Genomic DNA, 26986 nt, shown 5'->3' with positions numbered 1-26986 from the left:
CGGGGATCGATTTGAGGGTATTAATTGTTTCAGTCAGAGAAAAAAAACAGAAAATTCCTTCTATATGAATCTGCACATTTTCTTTCTAGGAGTGATGTATAGTAGAAGTCTGATTCTCAAATCCCAAGGCATTTGTTATTATGTGTGCTGCCTGAAATGTACCTGCATTTGAGGTGTATTTTCCTCTGGACTAGCGAGTGCTCCACCATCCAGCATGGAGAAAGAGTAAGTACCTCCGGTGGTGCGCCTGAAGTGTGGTCCTGTGTGTCAAGGTGCACATCAAGGGGAGAGGTCGGTGATTGCTATATTCCCATAAGGCCCTCAATTCCACTCAAATGAAGGGAGGAGCCATACATATACTGCACTTGCTCATTGACTCTCAAATTGCACATCAGTGGTGTAGACAGAGAGAGTTGCGACCATCAGGCAATAGCATGTAGCATTATATAAGCACACGTCTCAAGAACCATGGGGGGGAGAAGGGTGATTACACCTGGGGCTTCCAGAGGTGCACATGGCCTTATTAGAGATCAAACTGGGCTCATTACATGTCAACACATTTTGCTGATGTGATGTTGGCACTATTTCATTCTTTACTTGTGGAGGCTATGTGAGACTTAGAACATCAGCCCCTCCACTCAGGTTGAACCTTAGTATTTATGTCATTTGACAGCAAGTTCATGTCATCAAAAGGGAAACAGACTTCGGAAGGTATGATGCGGCATGGCCAGACACTGCAAGGTAACTTTTGTTTTAATAAATACCCTTAGGACACACATAGAAAACTACATGGGTGCTAAGAGTCAAGGAGGTAGCAAAGAGAGGAAGGAGGTGCATGGAAGGGGCTAATGGCCAGGAGCACTCAGGCTATAATGAACACAGGTTTTTACCTGTGAATATGGCCTGCGTCCCAAGCATCCTGATTGCATAGTGTCCCTTTCCAGGGAGCTAATGAAAAAAAATAAGAAAAAACCTACCTTTAGCTTATGGTGTATCAATATCCAATCCTCATGAAGTCTGTTTCTTATAAATATAAACAGGAGAAATTTAACACAACATAATCAACTTATAATAAACACATGTAAAATCTTAATCGAGAAACACAGTTTGCAAACTAATATCATACATCTTTTATTTTCAGAAAATTAACATTTATAAAACAAATCTTGATGTCATTTTTACATTTTGATAATTTATCTCTTTTACATTGTATACTCTTTTTTAAGTCACGTCATACAAATCGAGAAATCATGCTAAATACTACAGATTTAACTCTGTGCCCTCTGCTTCTGTTCCAAAACTGCCAACAATAATCTACCTACTTTATATCCCTCACATCTTCCCTTCAAACAAATCAAACATTGAACAATCCTAAAATCAACTTTTATATAACGTCTGTTCAAAGCCTGAATTTGATGACCATGTGGAACAGAACACTGTATCGAGAAAACCTCATACTATCAAAACAAACCACAATGTCACCACAGTACAGCCATGAACGTGTTTCAGCGACACACTTTATATTCACAAAACTAAATTAAATAAAACAGATCTCAATCTCATTACACAAATGCAGAATTTTAAATCACCTTAATATAGCACTCTACATATTTCAAGTGATTTATAATTTAAAAAAAAATATTTTGTTTTAAAAACCTGCTTCCTTAATTAACATAAAATAATCATCATCCCCTAACTAGCAACAACAGTGATTGCCACATCTCAATGCATCATAGTTTTCAAGTATTTACTCTATTGTTTTGTTGTTCCTGCACATCGCAACAGCAGCAAATTGCTAAAAGAAAACACACTACTAAGCTATCTCCGAACCGGAAGCCTTCAACAATTATCCTTCCCTATCTTGCCCACATGCTTCCTTGCCCCAAAACTAAACAATTTAAACCTCTTACATCATTTTCAGGCACTTTCCAATGTTGATTATGAACTTGATTCTCTAATCGATTAATGACAGACTTTTAGAACTGAAAAACTGTCCCACCTGCAACGCATCAAGTGAGATATAACAATATATCTGGCTACAGGGGACCATCCTCTGAGGCAAATTTTAAAAGAAATGTCTGGATGGACTTGTGCAAAACCAACAACAGATATCCTTTGAGCACTTCCTGTCAGGCTTATTTCTTATTTGGTACAAACCCGTCCAGTGGTTTGGGCTGGGCGAGTGAGCAAAAACTGGAAACTTTCCCAAAGGGAACATTCAGAGAAAAGTGAAAAACACACCCTTATTTTGACCCTTTATTTGTTTTGAAACATAACACAGATTTACAGCCCGGGCCCTAATATAGCAACGTCAAAATCTGTGGTGATCCGTCCCACGGTTCAAAATTTATTAACCACAGGATCTTCCCTTTTCCTATGCATGTTAGTTTTCACCTTAATTATGGGGTGGGTATCGCTGCCCAATGATCGTGATATAGATATATATTCAGCGAACAAACTTTGTTAAAGGGACATTATGGTTAAGTTGCACTAATAAAAACCTATCAAATTCAATGAAAAACTGTGTGAAAGGGACGCTATGGTTAAAAGAAAAACCAATACCCCCAGAAATTCAACAGTTATGCGTAGTTAAGCAACCATAACTCGCGCCACCAGCATTCACTGCTAACACTAACACCCACAACATCAAAGATGACATCACAAACATCATTAATCACATCACTGATGACATCACATATTTTGGCCACTTGTTATTGTTCACTGACATATTTTGGCCAGGCAGTTTTGTTTACTGATATGAACATTCAAAAGGTGGTATATATGTAGACATTAACCTATTTCTATGTTTTTAAAGTACTTTCCTTAGAGTTTGGTTTCAGCTCATATTGCACATATATTCAACAATAAGCAGGCTTCAAACACACAAGGCCTCATTACGAGTTTGGCGGCAGCCATGGAGCTATCTGCTCCATGGCTGCCGCCAAAACGGGCTCCTTTACCGTGTTCCCAGAATGGGGAATTACCGGGCCATTCCGAGTTTGGAGGGCCCGGTAATTCCTCCCTCTGGGAACCCGGTCCCGGACCTTCTCCATTCCCATCTGAGCCCCCATAGGGCAATATACTTGTATACATAATGATAAACTTTAATATTATGGACTTTTTATGGTGATGTTTCTTTTTGCTTACTTTACTTTCCCTGTATGGTCCTCTAATTTGTATATATTCTGCACATGTATTGTTCGTACTAACTCATTATGTAGTAAATGTTGAAATTATTACTTTTTATTCCATGTTTAATATTATCAAAAACTTTGCTAAAGTAGCATTAATTATTTTAGCAGCGAGAATTGCAAAATTAAACTGCATACTGCAGCCATTACCTATGTGATTGTGTCATTGGTTCCTGTATTAACAACAACACTCCAATATGAAATATTGTTTACATTAGTACATCATGTAATACATGAACTACTTGATAGTAGGTTTCCAAATCACCCCTGACATTTTGCTAACAACATTGTAAACACAAACCCTTGTGAACCTTTACATCATAATTAATTTAATATGCCAGATGGTAGACCCATAAGGACAGTGCTAAAGGGGACGGGGATGTACTGTTGTTCACTAGATATAGGGCCTGGAACCTGTGAGGTTCGGTAGCACAGAGAGTAGAGCGCTCCCTTTGACATTTGTGCAGAGACTGCTGACGAAGGTTTGAATCCCTGCAGGGCCAAACTCAGCCTTTTATCCTTCTGAGTTTGATAAATGAGCACCACACACCGTGGGTAATACTTCTGAGGTTGATAAATGAGCACCACACACTGTGGGTAATAATAAGCAGTGCTCAGATACCTGAGGGTTTGTAGCGCTATATAAATGCTTATTATTATTATTATTATTATTATTATTATTATTATTATTATTATTATTATTATTATTATTGTTATTATCGTTATCGTTATTATCATTATTATTATGAGGGACCAGGCCACCAGTCTTAGTGGCAGTTTTATGAGTTAGCAGTGAAGGGATTAAGTAAAACAGGAACACAAAATCAGAGTTTGCAGAAGTTTCTGGAACTGACAGAAGTCCAGCTCAAGAATAAGGGAAGCAGGGAGGCTGTTCCAAAGATATGTACCACCCAAAGACATGCCTCCCACTCTCTGTTTCAAAAAGCGTTTGAGAAAGAGTTTTTCAAAATCGGGATAGGTGTGAATGGGAAAATAAATTTGGCCCATAGCTTAAATTCTGACCGTGGCGACAGCCCAAAGAGCTGCACAGGCTTGCACGAACAGATCACTGTGACTATTCCTGCATACACTCCAAGGCAATGCTACAGCAGATAATTACCAAGCACGCTGAACTAGGTTGGCACATGGTCACCAGGCCAACCCTCTAAATCATTAACCACCCTTATTTGCAACCATACTGGGACAAGATATTGGAATTGGATGCCAGCCACATTTCCACAACCTTGCAGCAGAGACTAGCCCACAATCCATATGCCTTGAGAAAGACCACAGAGATTCGTATCACATGCTGGCTGACTTCTAACAATAAATATAGCATTAAGAATGGTTACTTATTGAATAACCCAGCTCTGAGGTGAACAGGGCTCACTCTCCTGTTTGAAACCTAACACTTGAAGTAGGCAGGGCGCCTTCACAAAAGAAACCCATTAACTGCAGCAGGGTAATCTGTTTAAAGTACTAGATGAAGCACAGTGATGTACGCATTCTACAGCCCTGCAATTATTTGATAATCGTGTACTCTGATTTCATTATTGGAGCATGCAGCATGGCCCAACCTAGGTTTGAATGGGTAGAAATATTCTGCTTGCGGCTACAGCCTGAAGTGCTGTACTGAATAACAATAAACCTGCGCGAGAAGCATCAGCAAGAACCTGAAAGCATGGTTTTGCAAATCTGTTTTGTGTTTTATTTTTCAGAAGTGTCCAAATGCAAGCGCAAAAAATAGTGATATAAGTTTGGTGCATGGACAATGGGCATTGCCCTTGGCAAGGAAAAACGCCTACTCTGATTTACTTATTGGGGCATGCGGCTGAAGCCCGGAGTGCTGGATGGGATTGCAGCACATTTGCGCAAGAGCATCAGCAAGGACCTGAAAGGATGTTTTTGGAAATCTGTCCTGTTTTACTTTTTGAAATTGTCCTAACGTAAGTACAAACAAATAGTGATATAACTTTTCTGCCATGGGCAGAGGGCCTGGCCTTCGGCATGGACAAATGTCAGCAGTGCATACCCCTATTGGGGTATAGTGAACCGTACTCTCACCCCTATTGGGGTATGCACTGCTGATAATGACTCACATAAGTATGTGTTGCAAAAAATATGTTTGTTAAAGGAGGTTTATAGTTATTTCATATATGTTGAAATAGGAGTTATTAATAACTTATATAGTGATGTAACATTATGAAACATTTTCACTTATGAAAACGTATTCATTTGACAGACAAAATGTTGTTGTTAAAGGGACATTACAATAAAGATGAACCCCACCATTGGGACTCTTGTGCCCCAGAAGTTAGCTTGTTGCCTCCCACGTTGGCATCCCTTGGCACTTCCCTCCTGGGCTCCCATGATGACTTGTCAATCCGTACTGCCCCTTTTATGTATGCACTTCTGTCACTGCACAATGCAAATGTTCATTAATAGGACAATTTGTTGGTATAAGTCTGCGAAATGTAGATGCAAAAGATTTGTAGAACATTGTTAAGTGGCAGTTGGTGGTGGAAGTTTAATATGTTGATCGGCTATGTGTAGAGTTTTTTAATTGGTTGGTGGATACATGTGTGAGTAGTTTAAATAAGGCACTGAGGGAGTGTTACAAACATAACAGTAAAAAGAGTAGATGGGCTGTTTTGTGTGAAGGTGTGCATGTACTATGATATGATAAGTAATGTATAACGCACCTGTACACAATTGTTTCTAGGCATAAAAAAGACAAGGGAGGGAAGACTGAGGGAGGACAAGACAAACAATCTTACTAGGCCTTGTGTCATTCATATTGTGTAAGTGCGAGACCAAGAAGTACAAGGGGAAAGGGCAGGGTAAGTGCAAGGGTGAGGGGAGGGGAAACAGGGCAGCAATGCCATGAGCAAGTGCAGCCAGGTCAGCACAGCTCTGGGTATTGCAAGGAGAACAAGGGACTGTAGGGTTATAGTTACAGCCCCTAAGTGTGTGGTAGGCCCAGAGGCAGTGAAAGTGTGACTGATCAAGAAAGAGCCTGGTACCCAGTGAAACTCTGAGGGTAGCCAAGCAACCAGTCGATACTCAGACAGGTAGGTAGGTCATCAGGGAAGGGAGAGAGATAAAGTAGAGGAGAAGAGGAACATTTTGAGCTGCTTCCGGAACTTTGGGTTTTCCAGCTCAATTTTGAGAAGGACAGAGAGGCCATTCCAGAGTAAGGCACCTGCAGAAGAGAGATATCTAGCCCCCACTCTCTGTCTGGAAAAGCATCAATGCCCTAGAAAGTTGAAGGCAACTGAGTGAAGGGCTCGGGAAGGAAGATATTTTGGAAGAGAGCATTAGATGTAACCTCGCCCCGGCCCCAGAAACATTGTTGACAATGCACAGGGTCTTGAACTTGATCATTGAAGCACCGGGAGCCATTGGAGAGATTTCAGGGCTGGAAAGATAAGGTCCCTGGGCTTGAGGCCAAGTATAAGTCTTGCAGTCCTGTTCTGGAGAGTGGTGAAAAGCAGATTGAGGAAGAGGCTGTTGCAGTAGTTAAGCCTAGAGAGAACCAGGGCTCTGGAGACAGTGAGCTTCTGGGCAAACACGAGAAAGTAAGGAGTCCCTCCAGGCTTTCTAGGCAGATGTGCAATCCGGGTTATCTAATAAGGCATGGGCTAGAGAGGGGAATGCAGAGACAGTGGATAGTTATATACGGCAATGAATTACTGTATTTATTGTATGCTAGAAAGAATAATTTTGGACCAAAAAATGTTTCTGTGTTTTTTTCTTTTTCTCCCATATAGAAGTATCCATTATTCCCATTAGCATAGTAGAACATGCTAATGAGAACGTGATCCTATTGAATCTAGCTACTTCACTGAAATATGTAAAGTAGATGGAGTCTATAGGCTTATTTTTTTAGTTCTAGTTTTTAACTGTGAAAGGTGGTTCATAAATTAACCTTTTTTCCTTTTTTTAGTGTTTTTTTTTTAAAGATAGGCCAGAAAGTAAGGTGGGGAGGGAAATCAGGGAAGGGGCACCAACCACAGATATGGATGTGCAAGTGGACAGGGAAGATGTTGCACATGTTTAATCCAAGGTAGAGAGCAGTGTGCGTTCTCATGCTCCTTGATTACAGCTTCAAAAGCACATCAAAACTGCTCCACCTGCAGAGTGGCATGCCACAGTATATACAGAGTACTATTGTCTTTACTCCATTGACAAAACCTTGGTCCATGTCAATGCTATGTTTTTGAATGGCTCTGCAGTTCAGACACAAAATCAATATTTTCTCCAATCCGGCTGTGTTGGAGATACATTTTTACAAGCTATTTAGTCCTGCGTTGCTTGTTGACACATAGGAAGTGGCATGCCATGCACTTCTAGTTTGTCTGTGGAGCTGATATGCAGTATGGGTTGCATTTCTTTTTTCAATATTGTATCATTGAATTGACCACAGCTCGCAAGGGTTAATATTAAGACATACATTTTAGATTTTGTTGAGGTAATTGTTCTATGACATCAGGAGCAGATATGCTTCACCGATATAGGTCATGGATTAGTCTACTATTTAAGATGCATTTTGCATATTTAGAAAGCAGCCCATTTCTAATGCTTTTTAAAATGTTACCATATGTGAGGTCTGCAGACCCGTGTATGTTTTGAGTTAGTTCTCTGTAGTAAAAATGTTGCCAGAGATTTACATTTCCAATGCTGCCAAGAGTATTATGGTATTCTTTTTGTCTTAATGTTTTGAAAATATGTTGTCCCTTCACTGGTGTTAACTGCAGAAGGTCTCCAAAAACAATAACATGTTTACTCCAAACAGTTCTTCGTAGTTGGTTTTCAGGACTCCTTGCATTCTGAGATGAATTAAAGCCAACATGAGGTTGGAGACCATGCTTACTTCATCTATCAGGAACACTTTCATTTGTTCTAGAATTCTGCATACCTCAATAGCAGCTTCTGCTAACAATTTTTAGTATTCTAATTTGTTTTGGTGTTCCACAGAAAGGAGTAGTAGTCAGTGTAAATTGACACTGTGTAAAATGACACCACCTATGTTGTAAGCACCTAAACCTTTGGGTGTTGTTACTAAAGGCGAACATATTGTTGTTTGGTAAGTTCTGTAGACATTTGCTGATTATTTTAATTAAGAATGTTTTGCCAGAACCAGCTTCCCCACTTACATACAGGAACAGAGGTTTATATTTTTTATAGGTACCATTTTAGTTTCCTGTTTAAAACCATGCTCAATTTCTTGAGTCATTTCTAGATAAATGGAGAGTTTTTCATCATTTAGCTGAGATTACAGAACTGACAAGTCTTATTCAGACTTGAATTAAATTGATACATGATATTTTCTTCCTCGGTCATGGCTATTTCTGCTACATTTTGAATGAGTGGTTCTCTAAGTGGGTCTTGGCTTCCTGTAAGGGACAGTTGACTGCCCTCGGGAGTGTATTTGTCTAGTTGACCTTCAATTTCTTCCACTTGTTGGCTTTCATTTTCCAAAATTTGTTTGGATTGTATGAAATTGTCATTTTAAAAAAAAATGTTTTATTGAATTGGTTGAAACAAAAACAAATCAACCTTTCAAAACAAAGTGTTTGTCATTACACAGATAAAATGTAACATTACAAAAGAAAAAACAAAACAACGAAAGAGTCTATACAATAAGATACTAAATATATTAATTCTAACCTGTAGAAGGTCACTTAAAACAGTGATAAGCTTCATTTTAAGCAAATTAAAAACATGCTAAACATAAATAAAGATATGGCAAGTCATCATTGATACACAGCTACACTCAACTATAATTTGCCTTTTGGCTTATATAGCCCTAGAGGGGAGAGAAAAAGATCAAATTCAGCTATATATGAACAACCAACTCTTTGTCCAGGTGCAAGCTTTCTAGGAAGCTTGTAGTTGCTACCTGGGTTAGTAAGTATGAGGAATTCAGTAGCGCAGACCAGCATTGCTCAGGTTCTAAATTACCAAGGTACTAACAATGTCTTCCAAAATGCTTTGATCTTTAAAGGACTAATGCTGGCCATTGGGTGATTAGATGTTGTAGTGTTTCAAGGATAGTAGCAATGTTGCAAAATCGGCAGTGACTTTCTGTGGCTGCGATTAGCCTTTGTTTCAACAATATTGCTCTGGATGGCCAGATATTAAATCGTAGTCACAAAATTGCAGAGCGAGTTTTAACAGCAGGTGCTCTAATAAGATACAAAGGCAAAGTTCGCATTTTTTTAGGGGGAAAACGTATTGAGTCCCCATCCACATAAGACAAACATAGCTCACGTTTTAATCCAATCATAGGTGTAAATTAGGGATTTAGCCTTATCCGGATTCTTAATTAGAGTATCAATTGAAGCACACGAATTTCCCAAGACGCCATAAACAGTGTTAAGCCACAACATAAAGAAGGTATGAGTCGTGGCAAACAGGTGAATTGTAAGCTCCCTTAAGAGGAAATTGTGTTCAGACGATATTAAACATTTCCTAAAGAGGGAGCATAGGCGCCAGTTGTACAAGGCTTGCAATGATATTAGACCCATCTCATAACGGATCCAGCCAACTGGAATAGACGGTGGTAGTCTTAATATATTTTTCCAGAATATGCTTTCCCTTTTATAACACTTTAGAATGGTAGTTGTGGGTAACGTTTCCAAGCCATATAGCAGGCCTGGTACATCTTTCTGATTCCAATACGTTAAAGCTGGTATGATTGTAAATTTCCCGTATTTATACATAATTAGTCTAGTTTGCGAAATGGCAGTATCCACTTTCTTCTCCACTCTTTCCAGATGGCCTTTGGAATGATTAGCCAGTTCAAATATCATGCCCAGATATGTATATTGTGGAGCAACAGTAAGGTTTGTTTGACTAATGGATCACAAAAATGAATGGGCTTTCTTTTTGGGGAAAACAGAACTATTTGAGTTTTATTAGTATTAATCTTCAATTCGTTTTGTACGATATATTTATTGAAAGTTGCAAGAAGCTTTTGCAGACCAATTTGGGTTTTTGACATGAGAACCATGTCATCTGCATACATCAAGCTTTTTACTTGTTGGTTATTGATTTTTGGGGAGTCAGAGATCACATTTTGGAATATTTGTTTCATGTCATGGATTAAGTAGTTAAAAATCGAGGAAGCCAAGAGGCAACCTTGCTTTAACCCACGAGCTGTTGCTATAGGAGATGACAAGACCCCATCCAGTGAGAGGCGAACACAAATAGAAGTCTCTGAGTGAAAGGCAAACATGATTTCAAATATAGTTGAAGGGCAGTGATCGCGTTTCAGTTTTTCAAATAGGAGCACTCTTGAGATGGAATCAAATGCTAAGTGCAGGTCAATGAAGGCTAACAATAATGCTTGCTTTGTTTCCCGGCAATGTGCTTTAATTGAATTTAATGTTAACAAATTAATCTGGGTGCCCATCCCCGCAATGAACCCAGTCTGGTAAGGATCTCGTAACAAATTTGTAAGAGTCCATTTGTTAAATTCATATAGAATAATTTTGGAAAATATCTTTCCAGGGGAATCTAAAAGTGCAATTGGGCGATAGTTGTATGGCTTGCATCTGTCCCCTTTCTTTAAAAATCGGAATGATGATCGAAGATTTACAAGATTTTGGTATGGTACAAGAGTTGACAACTGTTTGGAATATGCAATATAGGATCCGTGCCCATTCGACCCGATTAGCTTTAAGCATGGCATTGGAAATGCCATCGGGCCGGCGGCCCTCGAGCCGCTTGCTTTCTTGATCATTTCTTCTATGTCCGAAATAATAAAATCTAGATGCCATCGGGCTTGACGCATTTGAAGAAATGTTTTATGGTCAAATTTGGGATCTGCATAAAGATCTTGGAAATACTCGACCCACTGATGTTCATTAACGGAATTTAGTTGGGCGCCAGTATCTCTATTATAAGCATAATTTCCAAGAAGATGTCACATTTGAGCAGATTTCTTATTAGACATTGCCCTGGCCATACTTTCACTATCTTTTTGGAACATTAATGATTTATTACTCTTTACCCAGTTCTTAAAGCGAGTTTTGGCATTTTTTAGTAATTGCCAGCGGTCACTATTATCTGATGCAAGAATATTTTGTTTGAGTTGTCTAAACTGTAACGCTCACCTGATTCTCGCAGAGGCGCCGGTCTTGACTGGGCGACTACCGTATCTTCAAAGGTGATGTGTAGCACCCGGTTGGCTCTTTGGGCTGGACCTCTGTGCACTGTATGCCTGACGTGTAGAGTAAGATGTCTGCAGATAGAAAATATGGGGTTAATTAACTGGGGTTATTGGGGTGTCCCTATCTCTTTCCTCTTCTCCTCTCCTGTAGACCCCCAAAGGTTAACGCTCTCACCTTAGGTAAGTGAATGCCGAGCTCTCCATCTGCCTCGGGGCAGGGTGCTGTAACCAGTTTCTTCACTGGATTGGTAGCGCAGGCCTCTTGACTTCAGAGGACTGCTGTCCGTCGTTTACTGCACGAACGGTAAGTTTCGAGTCATTCAAATGTCTTTAAAGTCTTTAGTAATGATTTTGCAGGGTTCCGGCAATGGCGGATGACGGGCTGAAGTGAGTTGAAGATGGAGCCCGTGTGATGAATAGAAGCGCCTGGAAGCACGTAAGTAAGCGCTTGTTGCCTGCTTCACTATGCGCTTTAACTGTCTTTTTATTTTGCAGGTACGAGTTCGGAGCGGCTGCAGGGTGCCGGAATACCCACTGGATTAGATGTGGAAAGGAGTAATGGCACGTGAGTATTAAAGTTCCCCAATGTCTTTAAACGCACCTTGTTTTGTCTTTCAGATGCGGGATGCAGCGCCGAAGGCCTCCGGAGCGTGCGAAGAGTTGGTAAACCTTTGTCTTTCAGATGCCGGAATGCAGTGTGAAGACCTCCGGAGCGCACGAAGAGTAGGTAAGCCTTTGCCTTTCAGATGCCGGAATGCTAACCTGTTCTTTCTTGTCTTTATAGGTGTTGCTGAAGACTGGATTCAGGATGGTAAGCCTTTGCCTTTCAGATGCCGGAATGCTAACCTGTTCTTTCTTGTCTTTATAGGTGTTGCTGAAGACTGGATTCAGGATGGTAAGCCTTTTTCCTTAGGCCCAGGACCGGATGCAGAAGACACGATGAGCGTTCTGCTGCAGAGGTTGCAGAATAACGCAAAGCAAGATTCATCCACCGGGTGTGGTTTAAATAGCCTCCTGTAGTGCTTAGGTGTCTCCTTCCACAGCCACGCCTAAGTAAGAAAAGAGTTCCTGGTAAGAAAAGAGTTCCTGCCTTCCAGAAGAGTTCCAGTGTTCTGAATCTAGGGAGTGGCTCCAGCCCCACCCAACAGGAAAAGTAGTTCCAAACAGAAGAGGATCAGAGGCTCAACTGGCAGGCAAGTAAGCAGCATGGTCTGCTGAAGGTAAGTCCACCCAAGCATTATGAGCCCGGCGCTTCCAGCGCTGGGACTGGGCATATTTATGAGCCTGGTGCCACTGGCGCCAGGACTGGGTCCAAAAGGTCCCAATTGGGACTGGTTGGCACTCGGAACCTGGGTTATGGATCTGCTTCCAAGGGAGTTGGGAAAACCCTGACCTTTTGGAAGCAGAGATCATGACAGTACCCCCCCTCAAGGCCCCTCCCAAACCGGGCTTCTCCGGGGGTTTTGGCTTGTCAGGAAATGTTCGGTGAAATCTTTTGATTAGGCGAGGAGCGTGGACATATTCAGCAGGTTCCCAGGATCTCTCTTGGGGGCCGTAGCCTTTCCAGTCAATTAGGTAGAATAGTTTAGATTTGGAGATCTTGGAGTCCAGAATGCTTTTGACTTCAAACTCGAGTTCTCCATCCACTAGGATAGATTTTGGAGATTTGGTTAGTCGGGTTTGAGGTTGCACGGGTTTTAATAGAGAGACGTGGAAGACCGGATGTATCTTCATGTGCGGGGGCAAGTCCAACTTGACCGCTACTGGGTTTACTATGGTAGTGATGGAATAGGGACCCAGGTATCTTGGGTTGAATGTGCGTGGCCCTTTTAGAGATAGATATTTGGTGGATAACCAGACTTGATCCCCTACTTGATAGTGAGGGGCTTCCTTCCGATGTTGATCTGCTCCTTTCTTGTATTGTTCTTTAGCCCTTTGAAGGTGAGAAACAGCTTCCTTAAAGGCTTGGGTGATTGTAGAATGCAGGTAGTCTACTGCTGGTGTTTCAAGATCTTGGAGGGGATCCAACTCCGAGGTTCGAGGGTGACTGCCGTACAAAAGAAAAAACAGGGTTTTCCCAGTTCCCGAATGGACAGAGTTATTGTAGGCATACTCGGCTATCCAAAGGATATCTTTCCAAGTTTTTTCAGTTTGTTGCAGCATGCAGCGTAAATACTGTTCCAGAGTTTGATTGGTCCTCTCGGTTTGTCCGTCGGTCTGAGGGTGGTGACTGGTCGATAGTCTCACATCAATTTGAGCCGACCGACAGCAACTTCGCCAAAAATGAGAAATAAATTGACTACCTCGATCCGAAATTAGAACCGAAGGAAAACCGTGCAGTCGGACGATGTTTTCGAGAAATTCTCGGGCCAGAGTTGCTGCTGTTGGCAAGCCTTTGAGCGGAATGAAATGCGCCATCTTGGAGAATAAGTCCACGATTACTAGAATCGTATTGTATCCGGAGCATGGAGGTAGATCGGTGATGAAGTCCATAGAAAGCGTATGCCAAGGGCGAGGTGGGATGTCAATAGGGCGTAAGAGGCCTGCTGGTCTTTCCTTTTGACTCTTGTTTTGGGCGAATACTCCACAGGACATTATAAAGTCTCTGATATCTTTTTTCCAAGACGGCCACCAGAAGTAGCGCTTGATCTTTTCTGAGGTCTTGGCTATACCGGGATGAGTCGTGATAACAAGAGATTACTTTTTTCTGTAAATCTGTGCTGGGTAGGTATAATCGTTCTTGGAAATACAATAAGTTGTCCTTTACTGCAAAGTCCTTTCCCTGCAGATGCCAATTCTGTATGTCTGCTGGAGTTACAAGTTGCCTGGCTTTATCCTTAACTTCCTCTATGGATTCTGTGGCGATTACACCCAGAATTCTTTGTTCGGGAATGATTGGTACAGGTTTAGGGTTGACCAAGTGTTCTTCCACTCCCATCCGAGAAAGGGCATCGGCTTTACCGTTCTTTGTACCAGGTCGATAGGTAATTATGAAGTCAAACTCGGCAAAGAATAATGCCCAACGGAGTTGTCTAGAGGATTGGGCTTTTGCGGTCTTCAAATATTGCAGGTTTCGGTGATCCGTAATCACAGTAACGGTGTGTCGGGCCCCCAGCAGATAATGCCGCCAAGCCTTAAAGGCAGACTTGATAGCCAGAAGTTCCTTGTCAGTAATCGTGTAATTGATTTCAGGAGGCGAGAATTTGCGGGACCAAAATGCCACGGGATGCAACTGATTGGTTACCGGGTCCTTTTGTGATAGAACTGCCCCCATGGCAAGGCGTGAAGCATCAGTTTCCACGATGTAGGGGAGTTCGGGGCGAGGGTGTTTTAAGATTGGAGCAGAGATAAATTTAGTCTTCAAATCCTGGAAAGCTTGTTCCGCCTCGGTAGACCATTCAAAACGTTTGTTTTTCTTTAACAAGGCAGTGATGGGCTGGACTATTCGAGAGAATTTGGGGATAAACCTGCGGTAAAAGTTAGCGAAGCCTAACATGCTTTGCACACCTTTTACGGAGGATGGTGATGGCCATTTGAGAACTGCATCGACCTTCTTGAATCCATACGCACTCCGCCAGGTGATAATATGAATCCCAAGAATTCAACTTCAGTCACGTTGAAAACACATTTTTCCAACTTAGCGAAAAGTTTGTGTTGACGCAATCTTTCGAGGACCATTTTCACGTGTTTCCGATGTTCAGATTCCGATGAAGAATAAACGAGGATGTCGTCAATGTAAACAACAACACATACATCTATGAGCTCTCTGAGGACATCGTTCATAAAATATTGAAAGGCGGCCGGGGCATTGCAAAGTCCGAAGGGCATGACCTGATATTCAAATAGCCCATACTTGGTGCGGAAGGCCGTCTTCCATTCATCGCCCTCTTTTACTCGTACCAAGTGGTAAGCTCCTCTAAGATCCAGCTTTGTATATATGCATGCTTTTCTGACTTGGTCCAGGAGTTCAGGGATCAAAGGTAACGGATATCTATTCTTAACGGTGATCTGGTTCAGGGAGCGATAATCGATACAAGTTCTAAGGTCTCCTTCCTTTTTTGGAACGAAGAACAAAGCTGAAGAAGCAGGGGACTTGGAAGGACGAATAAACCCATTTGCCAGGTATTGATCCAGGTATTGTCGAAGGTGAAGGTTCTCAGGCTCGGTGAGGGCATAAATTCTACTACAAGGAGGAGTAGATCCAGGTATCAGGTCTATCTGGCAGTCATAAGACCTATGAGGAGGTAGAGAGTTAGCCTGATCCTTCCGGAAAACATCTTGGTATTCTAGGTATTCGGGAGGTAACTGGGGAGTCTCTGAAGAAATTGCGGCCAGTGCAACACCAGGTGGAGGGTGACAAGTAGAGACACATTCTGGAAACTGGACCGTTCTTGCTCGCCAATCGATCAGAGGATTGTGTTTCTCTAACCAAGGTATTCCTAGAATAATCTGAAACTGAGGGGCCTTGATCACATCGAACACGATCTTCTCATGGTGTCCATCTTGACTTACTAGCGTCACCTCTTGAGTGGTATGCGTTACTGGCCCGGAGGCTATCTCCGTACCATCCACCGTAGTAATGACGTCCTTTACAGCCTTGGGACAAAGAGTTAGATTCATCCTCAAAACCATTTCATGATCCACATAATTGCCGATGGCACCGCTGTCGACGTAAGCTTCAATTGCATGTAATCGATCCGGATTATCAGGGCTAATGAGGACCATAGGTATCACGAAATGCGAGGTCACGGAACTGGTTTTCACGCTCGGCAAGAGGACCTCTATTCTTGTCGGGCGAGGTCGTTTCCCTGCTCAGAGTTTGTAACTTTGGTAACTGCAGCTCCTACTGCCTTCTTGGCAGGTTTCACCGGACAGTCTCGAAGAAAGTGCCCTGAGTTTCTGCAATATAGGCATAATTGCAACTGTTTCCTCCTTTCCCGCTCCCTTTGTGTTAGAGGACCTTTCAGACCCCCTATTTGCATGGGTTGCCCGGAGTCTACTCCTTTGGAAGGAGTTGGCGGTTTGGAAAATACTCGAGCATCAAACTTGGAACGATCGGCCTTCCTGTTCTGCAGCCTGTGATCTATTTGAACGACCAAGTCTATATAATCCGAACAGTCTTGTGGGGGATTCACTACTTGGGCTAAAACGTCTTTGAGCTCTCCACGTAGACCTCTATAAAACAGCGTAATCCTTTTGTCCTCAGGCCATTGAGTTTCCACTATTAGTCTATTGAAAGATGCAATATAAGCCAAAAGGTCTTGATTACCCTGTCGCAACGAAAGAAGCTCATTGTCCAAGGCCTGCCCCTGTGAATGTCTTGCGAACAGTTTTTCCATACTAAGCTGAAAGGCTTGAAAATCATGGAGAACCGGATCATCTTGATTAACTAGAGGGATCGACCAGTCTGCCGCATTGCCACTAAGGTACGAAAGTACAAAAGCTACTTTTGCTTGATCAGTCGGAAAGGCTGCTGGCCGGCATAAGAAGTGCAACCGGCACTGATTGATAAATACTGCAAACCTCTTTGGGTCACCAGAAAATCGTTCGGGCGGAGCCAGAGGTACGTTCCCAGGTAGGTTGATCTGCACTGGATTCATAGAGGATGTTGAAGGAAGATTTGCCCCTGATGCGGGTAACGGGGTCTGTCCGGCTTGTGACTGTAGCACTTGTCTAGCAAGATTGTCTGTTCTCTCCTTGGAAATAATTAGTTCCCTTCTTAGAGCATTCGTTTCCTGACGAGCTGCATGCACTTCTGCCCTTAGTTCCCCAAGTAACCGGGCTAGGGGGTCAGTATCCGAGGTTTCCATAGCGCCTGGGCGAGAGTTTTGCGGTAGGCTTTGCGTTCTGTAACGCCCACCTGATTCTCGCAGAGGCGCCGGTCTTGACTGGGCGACTACCGTATCTTCAAAGGTGATGTGTAGCACCCGGTTGGCTCTTTGGGCTGGACCTCTGTGCACTGTATGCCTGACGTGTAGAGTAAGATGTCTGCAGATAGAAAATATGGGGTTAATTAACTGGGGTTATTGGGGTGTCCCTATCTCTTTCCTCTTCTCCTCTCCTGTAGACCCCCAAAGGTTAACGCTCTCACCTTAGGTAAGTGAATGCCGAGCTCTCCATCTGCCTCGGGGCAGGGTGCTGTAACCAGTTTCTTCACTGGATTGGTAGCGCAGGCCTCTTGACTTCAGAGGACTGCTGTCCGTCGTTTACTGCACGAACGGTAAGTTTCGAGTCATTCAAATGTCTTTAAAGTCTTTAGTAATGATTTTGCAGGGTTCCGGCGATGGCGGATGACGGGCTGAAGTGAGTTGAAGATGGAGCCCGTGTGATGAATAGAAGCGCCTGGAAGCACGTAAGTAAGCGCTTGTTGCCTGCTTCACTATGCGCTCTAACTGTCTTTTTATTTTGCAGGTACGAGTTCGGAGCGGCTGCAGGGTGCCGGAATACCCACTGGATTAGATGTGGAAAGGAGTAATGGCACGTGAGTATTAAAGTTCCCCAATGTCTTTAAACGCACCTTGTTTTGTCTTTCAGATGCGGGATGCAGCGCCGAAGGCCTCCGGAGCGTGCGAAGAGTTGGTAAACCTTTGTCTTTCAGATGCCGGAATGCAGTGTGAAGACCTCCGGAGCGCACGAAGAGTAGGTAAGCCTTTGCCTTTCAGATGCCGGAATGCTAACCTGTTCTTTCTTGTCTTTATAGGTGTTGCTGAAGACTGGATTCAGGATGGTAAGCCTTTGCCTTTCAGATGCCGGAATGCTAACCTGTTCTTTCTTGTCTTTATAGGTGTTGCTGAAGACTGGATTCAGGATGGTAAGCCTTTTTCCTTAGGCCCAGGACCGGATGCAGAAGACACGATGAGCGTTCTGCTGCAGAGGTTGCAGAATAACGCAAAGCAAGATTCATCCACCGGGTGTGGTTTAAATAGCCTCCTGTAGTGCTTAGGTGTCTCCTTCCACAGCCACGCCTAAGTAAGAAAAGAGTTCCTGGTAAGAAAAGAGTTCCTGCCTTCCAGAAGAGTTCCAGTGTTCTGAATCTAGAGAGTGGCTCCAGCCCCACCCAACAGGAAAAGTAGTTCCAAACAGAAGAGGATCAGAGGCTCAACTGGCAGGCAAGTAAGCAGCATGGTCTGCTGAAGGTAAGTCCACCCAAGCATTATGAGCCCGGCGCTTCCAGCGCTGGGACTGGGCATATTTATGAGCCTGGTGCCACTGGCACCAGGACTGGGTCCAAAAGGTCCCAATTGGGACTGGTTGGCACTCGGAACCTGGGTTATGGATCTGCTTCCAAGGGAGTTGGGAAAACCCTGACCTTTTGGAAGCAGAGATCATGACATAAACTCGGTCTTTCTCTCTTTGACCACTTGATCATAAGTGTGAGAATGCTTCATGTGATTCTTACTAGGAATAGAGATCGTGTGGACAAAGGGAGCAAGTATCTCAGTGTACTGTACACCCACGATGGACAGGTTAGACGTTATCAATTTCTCAAACTCGTTAACTCTAGCATCCGTCCATTTTATTCTAGACCTTGCACTGTTAATCCCAAAGCCGCAGTTTGGTGTAGACACTCTGGTATTAGGTGCTTGCCATGCAATAGTAAGGGTTAGCAACTTATGATCACTGCAGGGGTAGGCAGTGATTTTCAACTCTTGGGTCACTCTGAACAAACTCTGGTCAATAGAAATATAGTCAATGGTACTTGTACTGCGATTCCGATACCAAGTAGGTTGAGCCGGGATATCGCCCTTGATGGATCCATTAACCATAATAAAATTCCTCTTATTCATAAAGTATAACCAATGTTTACCTTCCTTTGAGGGGCGACAGCAGTTAGAACAGTCAATGTTTAAATCTCCCATGATAATGGTATACGATGTAGATGCAGAAGTATTTACAATGTCTAATAAAGCAGTTAACCCATTGGAAAAATCTACATCTGAGCACGCACTGGGGTTTCTGTAAACATTCAAAATTGCCATGGAGTGAGAGGCAGTAGTAACTTTGACCAATTGCAAGTGAATACTAAAGGCGGCCCATGATGTAATCGAAAGGCCTAATTTGCTGTTTACCGCTACCATGAGACCTGAGGACGGCCTACCTCTAGTTAATAATGCTGGGAGGAGAACAACATCATAACCATACCACACAGGTAGCGCAGTTAGCCATGTTTCTTGTAAAGACAAAAGATGATATGCATCAGGAAGGTTTATGGTAGAGGCTTGCAAATGACTGTGACCTCTTGTTTTCCAGCTAGCAATTTTTAAAACATTTGCATTTTCTTTAGTTAATGGTTAATTCTGAAAGTTGACTGAAGACCCTTGTGCTCTTGCCCTATTTGGGTTATCCAGCTGGAAACTTTCTTATATGTTGAGTTTTGAGAAATATTCCTTAGGCTTAGTTGATATATCTTTCGGGTCCTGTGCCAACAAAAAACCCATTTCAAATAGAGACATTTTCGCCTACCAGATTGTGTTTGCAACTAACCCTGATGGGATGCATGGGCGAATGATCGAGCTAGAGGTGTCAGAAATAAACTCGATTTGTTCAATGTCTCGAGAACTAACATCCTGTAACTCAACCACATCTCTGAAGATGTTCAAAACACTCTTTCTGTTGAGATCATAAGTAGGATAGGGCCCTTCTCTACACTTTAAAATAAAGGAGAAGTTAGGAGATTTTGAAGCATACGGTAGAGATTGTGGAGTTCTGGCCAAGTGTCCATTGTGGAAATTATTCTGGCCTAAAAGGTCTCAGGTCAGTGTGTTGTATGTGAGTCACTTTTTCAGTTGGCGTTTGTGATTCACTTATATAGAGATTGTTTCTTGTAAATCATTGAGCATTGGTAATTTGAGGGTTGTGACTCACTTGCACTTGGGTGACCAAGGGGACATTACTACCGGCAGTATCAGCAAACATTTCTTCAAGATACTTATCAACTGCTTGTTTCAGTTGCAATGTCACTCCGAGGTTTTGTTCAATTGAGGGTAAAGAAAGCGATTTGTGAGTAGGACAAAACAACAGTTTTTTTAATCGTGTCGTTTTCTGTAACCAGAGGAGCCCCCTGTTCTAGATGTGTCAAGGACTCCACCAGCGCATCTAGCGGTTGATATGATGTAGGTTGCACATGAGATGAAGAGCAATTTTTGGCTCTGTAGAAGGATCAGACAGGGTCGTAATAGGTTTTGCGGCAAGAAAAGACCCGGAGGAAGGCGCACAGCTACCTGCTGAGACTTGGACCTTCGCTATCGAAACATTAGGGATCAAGCCTCCGATCGCTTTGAAAAAGGCATTGAGGGTGTTCTTATACCCTCTGCGCGCAGGCTGATTCTTTTTATTTTTTAATGATGGATTAAGGTTTTTGGGGTTTTTGCCTCAGCGGTCTTTTGCCACGAGAACCTAAATCGTGTCCAAAGGGGGGAACGACAGGAGGGCTCTCAGCCTCTCCATCAGAGAGAGTTTCCACAGGCAATTGGCTGGGGGTATTGAAGGGATCTCAGGGGTTATAGAGTCTTTAATGGCTCGAATGACATTAATGAACTGTGTTAAAAGGGTAATAGACCCCAGGGAGGCCCTGTCAACATTTTCAGCTAACGCTGTGACTGGAAACAGGGTTTCAACAGTGAAACTGCCAAAGGTTATGATTGAGGCCTCTTTGACAGATGTTACTTCAAGAGGGGGAGTGACCGCCACCATTGAACAGTGGTTTTGCAGATGGATCCAGCGGATAATCTCCTCCAAATGCGTGCCTTGGATATTTAGTATATCTTGCATCATTTAAAAAAATTGTAAGCCTAGAACTGATGTGTTGCCAACATTAAGAGCTAATTCTAGCATGCTGGGACGTAAAGAAGGCAGATCACAGGATCGCGGTTTTACAGCCCTTGGGGTGGGGAGCGCAAAGGAAGCAATGGCAGAATTCGAAGGCGTCGAGTAAGACTCATATGATATGTCAGCAGTTGGGAGACAGAGATGCTCCGTTTGCATGGAGGTGGGAGATTCACACTGACTAGCATAAATTGAGAATCTAGAGCTGTCCAAGGACATAGGTTATATAGGAGAGATACTAGCTAAAGATTTCTCACTAAACTTTCTTCTTACATTTCTTGCTTTTAAAAGAGGGACCCGCTAAGGGAACTCATAGTAGGGCGGTAAGGGTTTACCGGCACCGGTCTCCTTACCAGTGCCCAGTATCCCTTACTGCCCTACTCGTAATGAGGCCCTTCATCTTTTTCTTTTCTTTTTTTAAGCAGTTGGCTAGCAGATATGTTTAAAAAGTTAGACCCTGTTTTTAATGTGTGTGCAACTCCATAACATAGAGTAACTTGTTCACTTTCAACAGTTTGCCTGAATCTGGGGTTTTCAGAAAACATTCATAAAGAGCAATATTCTGATGCACTAATTTGTGTAGAAACGTCGTCATATCTTCCTCTATTCCCTGTATGAAAGAGTAGAGGAAAATAATGTGCATCCACACTTTTTTCCCATATGCTCATTGGGGATCCTTTGGCTTGATGCATTTGATATGTTTATAATCAATTGTTGATGTCGAGTGCAGTGGGTGAATGTGATACTAGTCTTAAATGTTGGCTGCTGTAAAAGGATCTACACGTTCAAATTGGCCAGTTTGTGGTGACTTGAATAATGTGGGTGGTTTCTCTTAAGTTTTCCTCTATGTTTATATCTTTGTAGTATTCATTGTTTTCTTTCAGATATTGTAGGGCTTGTCTTACTTTGTTTAAGTTAACCAGTTGTTGCACCTATTTTTGTCTTTTGTTGGCACATCTTAAACTAGTACAAACAAAGATTGATCTATTGGCTGTGGTAGTCCTAGAATTTGAACATTTTCTTTTAGATCAATGGTAAATATACTACTTTGCCACGGATGCTCTTTAGTAGCTCAGATGGAGGTAATTTGGCTGATTTTGGTTGAAGGCGTATTATAGCTTGAAATGGGTGCACTGTTTGTATTATACTGCTCTCGTACAAGTTAAGCTGTTGGAGAGCTTTTGGAAGTAGGAATATTTCCAAATTATTAGTGTCATCATGTGATGGCGTTTGGTTATTGTCAAGCTTTGTGTTGAAATGTGTGCATATGCTTGAGGGGTTGGTTATTTTGTGGTTACTTTCTGCTGTTAGATAGAAAGTTAATTTATTGCTCTTTTTATAGCACGTTATGCGGCTATATACAAATATTTGATGTGCTATTTTAGCAGATGTGTTTTAAAACTTCGCTATTTCTTTTTTGTATGTGTTTAATAGGACGTTGGTGTTTATGAGGTTTCCGATAATGTTTTCGAAGGTACATCATTTTTGAAGTCACCTTCAGTTCCAAAGTATTTACGTTGCATGTGCTATTTTTCTTGAATGAGTTCTTTGGCTGTTTCATGTAGGAGAATGTTATTTAAATGTTGCAGTTCTTGAACAGGACTTTTTACATAGTATAGTCGATGCACAAGATTCCATTTAATAGTATGGTGTGTTGCAAACATTTTGATGTGGTGGAAAGTGCTTTTGCAAGCATTTCCTAAAATGCAGGGTAATGACTGTCCTCACAGACCAGTGTGGCTGCACACTGGACAGGTGTCTATGCTTCAGAAGTTTTCATTTGACTTGTGTCTTTTACTTTTACATAGTGTTTGAGGAATTGTCATTAAGATTTAAAGGATTGTTGTTGTATATTACACATTGAGTTACCTGTCCATTTGTACACTGGACAGTTTGTTTGGGTGAAAGGAGCATTTGGTTCAAAATGTGTGGGGACATTTTTTCTATAAGGGTTTCTTTTGCCATAATGGTTTGTTCCACCATTTCATACCCTCAACCACTATTGTCTATGGTAATTCTTTTTTTGTTGTTCTTGTTTATAGGCTTCTTCATTGAAGTATGTATCTTTGCTGCTTGTGTGAATCCTATCACCATCAATGAAGTTTGAAAAGGTCTCTATACTGACACAGCCCATGTTTAGGACTACTTCTTGCATTGTATTGATTAATTTAGTTAGTGGTTTCATTCTGTTTAAAATCAATATAAACAATGTTTCTCTTCAGTAGAAGCTGTCAATTAGAACTTGCAGTATTACTCTCCTGCGGTAGTTTTTAAAGGAAGATTGTGACTTTTCAGAGGTTTTTATAAGATTGTGAAATACTCTATGGTGGAACATTTTTGTAACATAACTTGTTTGCATTGCTTTTCTGTGACTATGTTAATACTTGTTAATAGAGGATTGGGTTTGTTAGTAGGTCTTCTTTTCTTTTAGCATAATTTGTTACTTTTTGTTTTTGCAAGAGGGCTGTTTCTTTCTTTAAGTGTGGATAGTTTAGTTTTGTTTAGTGAGGTTACTAGCTCTTTTGATTTAATGTGTTTTATACGTTGCTTTAGAGGTGGATGACTATGATGTGTACCTGTAGTCTTATCTACTTTTTCTTTCTTTTCTGTGGAGTTGCTGTTCAGTAGGCATGTTGTTGCGTCTGTTGGGAAAAGAGAAAGGTTGCATTGGAAAGTTGTGCAATCTATATGCATGTATGGTGCATGGATGTGTGCGTGCGATTGTAGAGATGAACAGAGTGCTGTTTGGTTGTGGGGTGGTATATTAGGTGTGGGTGGGAAGGTTGTGAGGATACGAGTGTACAGAGGTGTGATTGTGTTGGGTTAGTGGGGTAGGCAGTGGTGGTGTGATGGAATCTGAACAGCGATTGTACTGTTTTGAGGAATAGAGTGGGTGTTGCAATGGTGATATGGAAATGGGAATAGTAGGAGTGTGAATGGTGGAATATAATGAGCTAGAGTGAAAGAAATATTTTTTAAAGCATAGCCTGGGGTAATATATGTAGTGGAACAGTGATGCTATAATTACATACCTGTACATGGTACATTAATGTACTTACCTTGTCAGATGTAAAGCGTATTTGTTTTCAGTTGTTGGTGGTAGTGATGTCCTTCTTTCCTGTAATTGTAAAAGAAAGTTAGTGGGGATGTGTGGTAATGGCAAAGTATTTTTACAAAGCAAGATTCATATTTAAAAGGGAAGGAGGAGTGGTTGGGGAAAAGTTAATGAAATTGGTGGACGGTTAAAAATGGTTGGTGTGTAGAAGTTTAATGTGTTAGGAATATATGCATACCTGTCAACATGATGCATCCTAATATGTAGGTGTTTATTTAGTCCTAGATTTTTAGTTTGCATTATCAGACTTGTAGTTCCACTTTTACCATTGTGTAAGTTGGAGTACAAGTCACAGAATGTGGAGAAAAAAGTAGTTCTGTATAAGCAGCAGAAGATTGGAATGGGTTATGTTAGGAAATATACATGCACAGTTAATATTTTAAACTGGCACACACTGAGTGCCCATTGCAAATAGTGTACACAATCTATTCCATTCTGCTTTTACTTTCTTTTATGAAAAATTGACACAGTGCTGCTGTAAATATTGATACACTTTTTTTTAGCTTTCTTAAAAATGCTTCCAAAAATATATTTTGAAAAGCACACCATTTTATAAGTTTATTTGTAGTCACAGTTTCAAATCTTGAAAGTTCAGTCATGGTTTTTTTTCTTTGCATTCAGGGACTTGTAGTGTGAGTTTTATAATGGGAGAAGTGGGATGGGTAATTTTGGAATGTATGCATGTGCTGCGAACATATTAAACTGGCACACACTAAGTGCCACTTACAAATGGTGTACAGGTCTATTGTTTGTGCATTTCCCTTATTTTATGAAAAAGTGACACAGTGCTGCTGTGCATACACATATGCAGTTTTTTACGTTTAATGAAAATGCCTGTAAAATGAAACATTCCAATTCTTTGTTGCTTCATGTTAGCAGGTGATCAATGCTGCAATGTATGGCATTTTCTACAGTGCTTTAAAAAGAGAATATGCTTATTGAGAAACTTATTGCAAGCTAAGTAGCAGGAACCATATATATATATATATTTGACAAACAGTTCAAGAAAACCTTTGTTAAAGTTAGGTGCAGATCTTGTTGAATCTGGAAAAAGAAATCTTGGATAGTTACACAGTAGTTTTTGAAGCAGATGTCTTTCATTAACAGGACATATGTACTCTGAGAGTTGAAGTGTACATCTGAAGTGCTGGAGTGAGATGACAGAGTAAGGTGTAGAGGTTTTGGATGTGATTGGTGGATGGTTGTGTGACTCTTTGAAAGCAACCAATGAGGGAGTGTTGAGTACATGAAAGTGGAAAGGGTGGAGGGCTGCCCTGTGCTGCGGAGGTGTGTGGACTCTGCGGTAGCCCATGGATGGCACGTGCCACATGTGGGTCTTTTGAGGATGCCTGGCATGAAAAGGGGGCTGTGGGGATTATCCAATCAGGTTTGCTGGGTGTGGTGTACAGGAAGCGATGGTAGTAGCAGTTTTGTATGCAGGAGTTCTGAGTGAAGTGACAATGGCTATGTCTATGTGTTTGAAAAGGCAAACTGTGTGGATTCTGGGGCACTCTTCAATTCAGTCATTGAAGGTGTATGCTGATAATCATGGCATGCTTGTAAATATTGGATTGGCAGAAGTGGAAGTTTTCCACTTTGAGAGTACGGTTCACTTTAAATGTCCAGACATTGTGATTGTGCATTGTGGAAAGGACAGTTTGGGGGTTGTGACTCCAGCGATGTTGCAAGATTTCTTGAAAAATCTAATGCAAATGTTTCCTGTTGCTCAGAAACTTTTTTCGGAAATAAATCAGAGGCACACATGGTAATATCCAACACACTTTTGTAGTTCTCAAATTGAAGAATCAAGGCAGATTGTCAATAAAGTTGTATATGTTTTTTTTATATGCTGCAGTATGTCATCGTTTAAGAATAATAATATAAGTTCTCATTGTGTGCATTTTTTTTGTCCAGATGGAGTTCACTTCACAGATGTCTGAAATGCAATTTTCCTTTACAATCTTAGAAATGCATTGAAGAGGTTCCTGTAAGGAAGTTGTGGAGTGTACAATATTATTGTACATGAAAGCAAAAGAAATTAAAAACGGTGTGTGTTAACCAACCCCCTTGGAGATTGTTGGTGAATTCTTTGAAAAGGTACACTGTGTTGTGTGGCATCTCTTGTACTATTGGTTTGGAGGGAGTGGGGGTTTGCTGGTGTACAATGTCTGGGCTAAACTGGGTGAATCTACTACGCGGTAGTCTGCAGATGGCGCATGCTACATCTGGGTCTTTTGAGGTTGCCTGGCATGGAACGTGGTCTCTTCTGGCTGTGGACATTCGTGGTGTCCATGGACATTGGGGGATCAGTTAATCTAGTTTCCTGGGTGTGGTGTATAGGATGAGAGGGCAGCAGGAGTTTCCTTAGTAGGAGTCGTGAAGGAATTGAAAATGGCAATGGCAATGTCTTTCAGTGGGCAAAGTGTTTGGATTTTGGGGGACTATTGGTTCCAATTGTGAAGGTGTACGCTGAGCAATGTGGAATAGCCAACAATCTTGTATTCCCTGAATTGGAAGTGTTCTCGTATGGAGTGCGTGACATGAAGTGGGTGGACTTGCTCCCATTTTGTGCAAATATGGTTCAATTGAGGCATCCAGAGATTATTATCATTCATTGTGTTGTGAACAGTTTGGGAAACGTGACTGTAATATCATTGCAGTTTGCAATGAAAGAGACAT

The sequence above is a fragment of the Ambystoma mexicanum genome, chromosome 5p, assembly GCF_040938575.1.
Source record: "Ambystoma mexicanum isolate Mex_15411 chromosome 5p, UKY_AmexF1_1, whole genome shotgun sequence".
Taxonomy (NCBI): Eukaryota; Metazoa; Chordata; class Amphibia; order Caudata; family Ambystomatidae; genus Ambystoma; species Ambystoma mexicanum.
Note: the sequence above shows the minus strand (reverse complement) of the source record.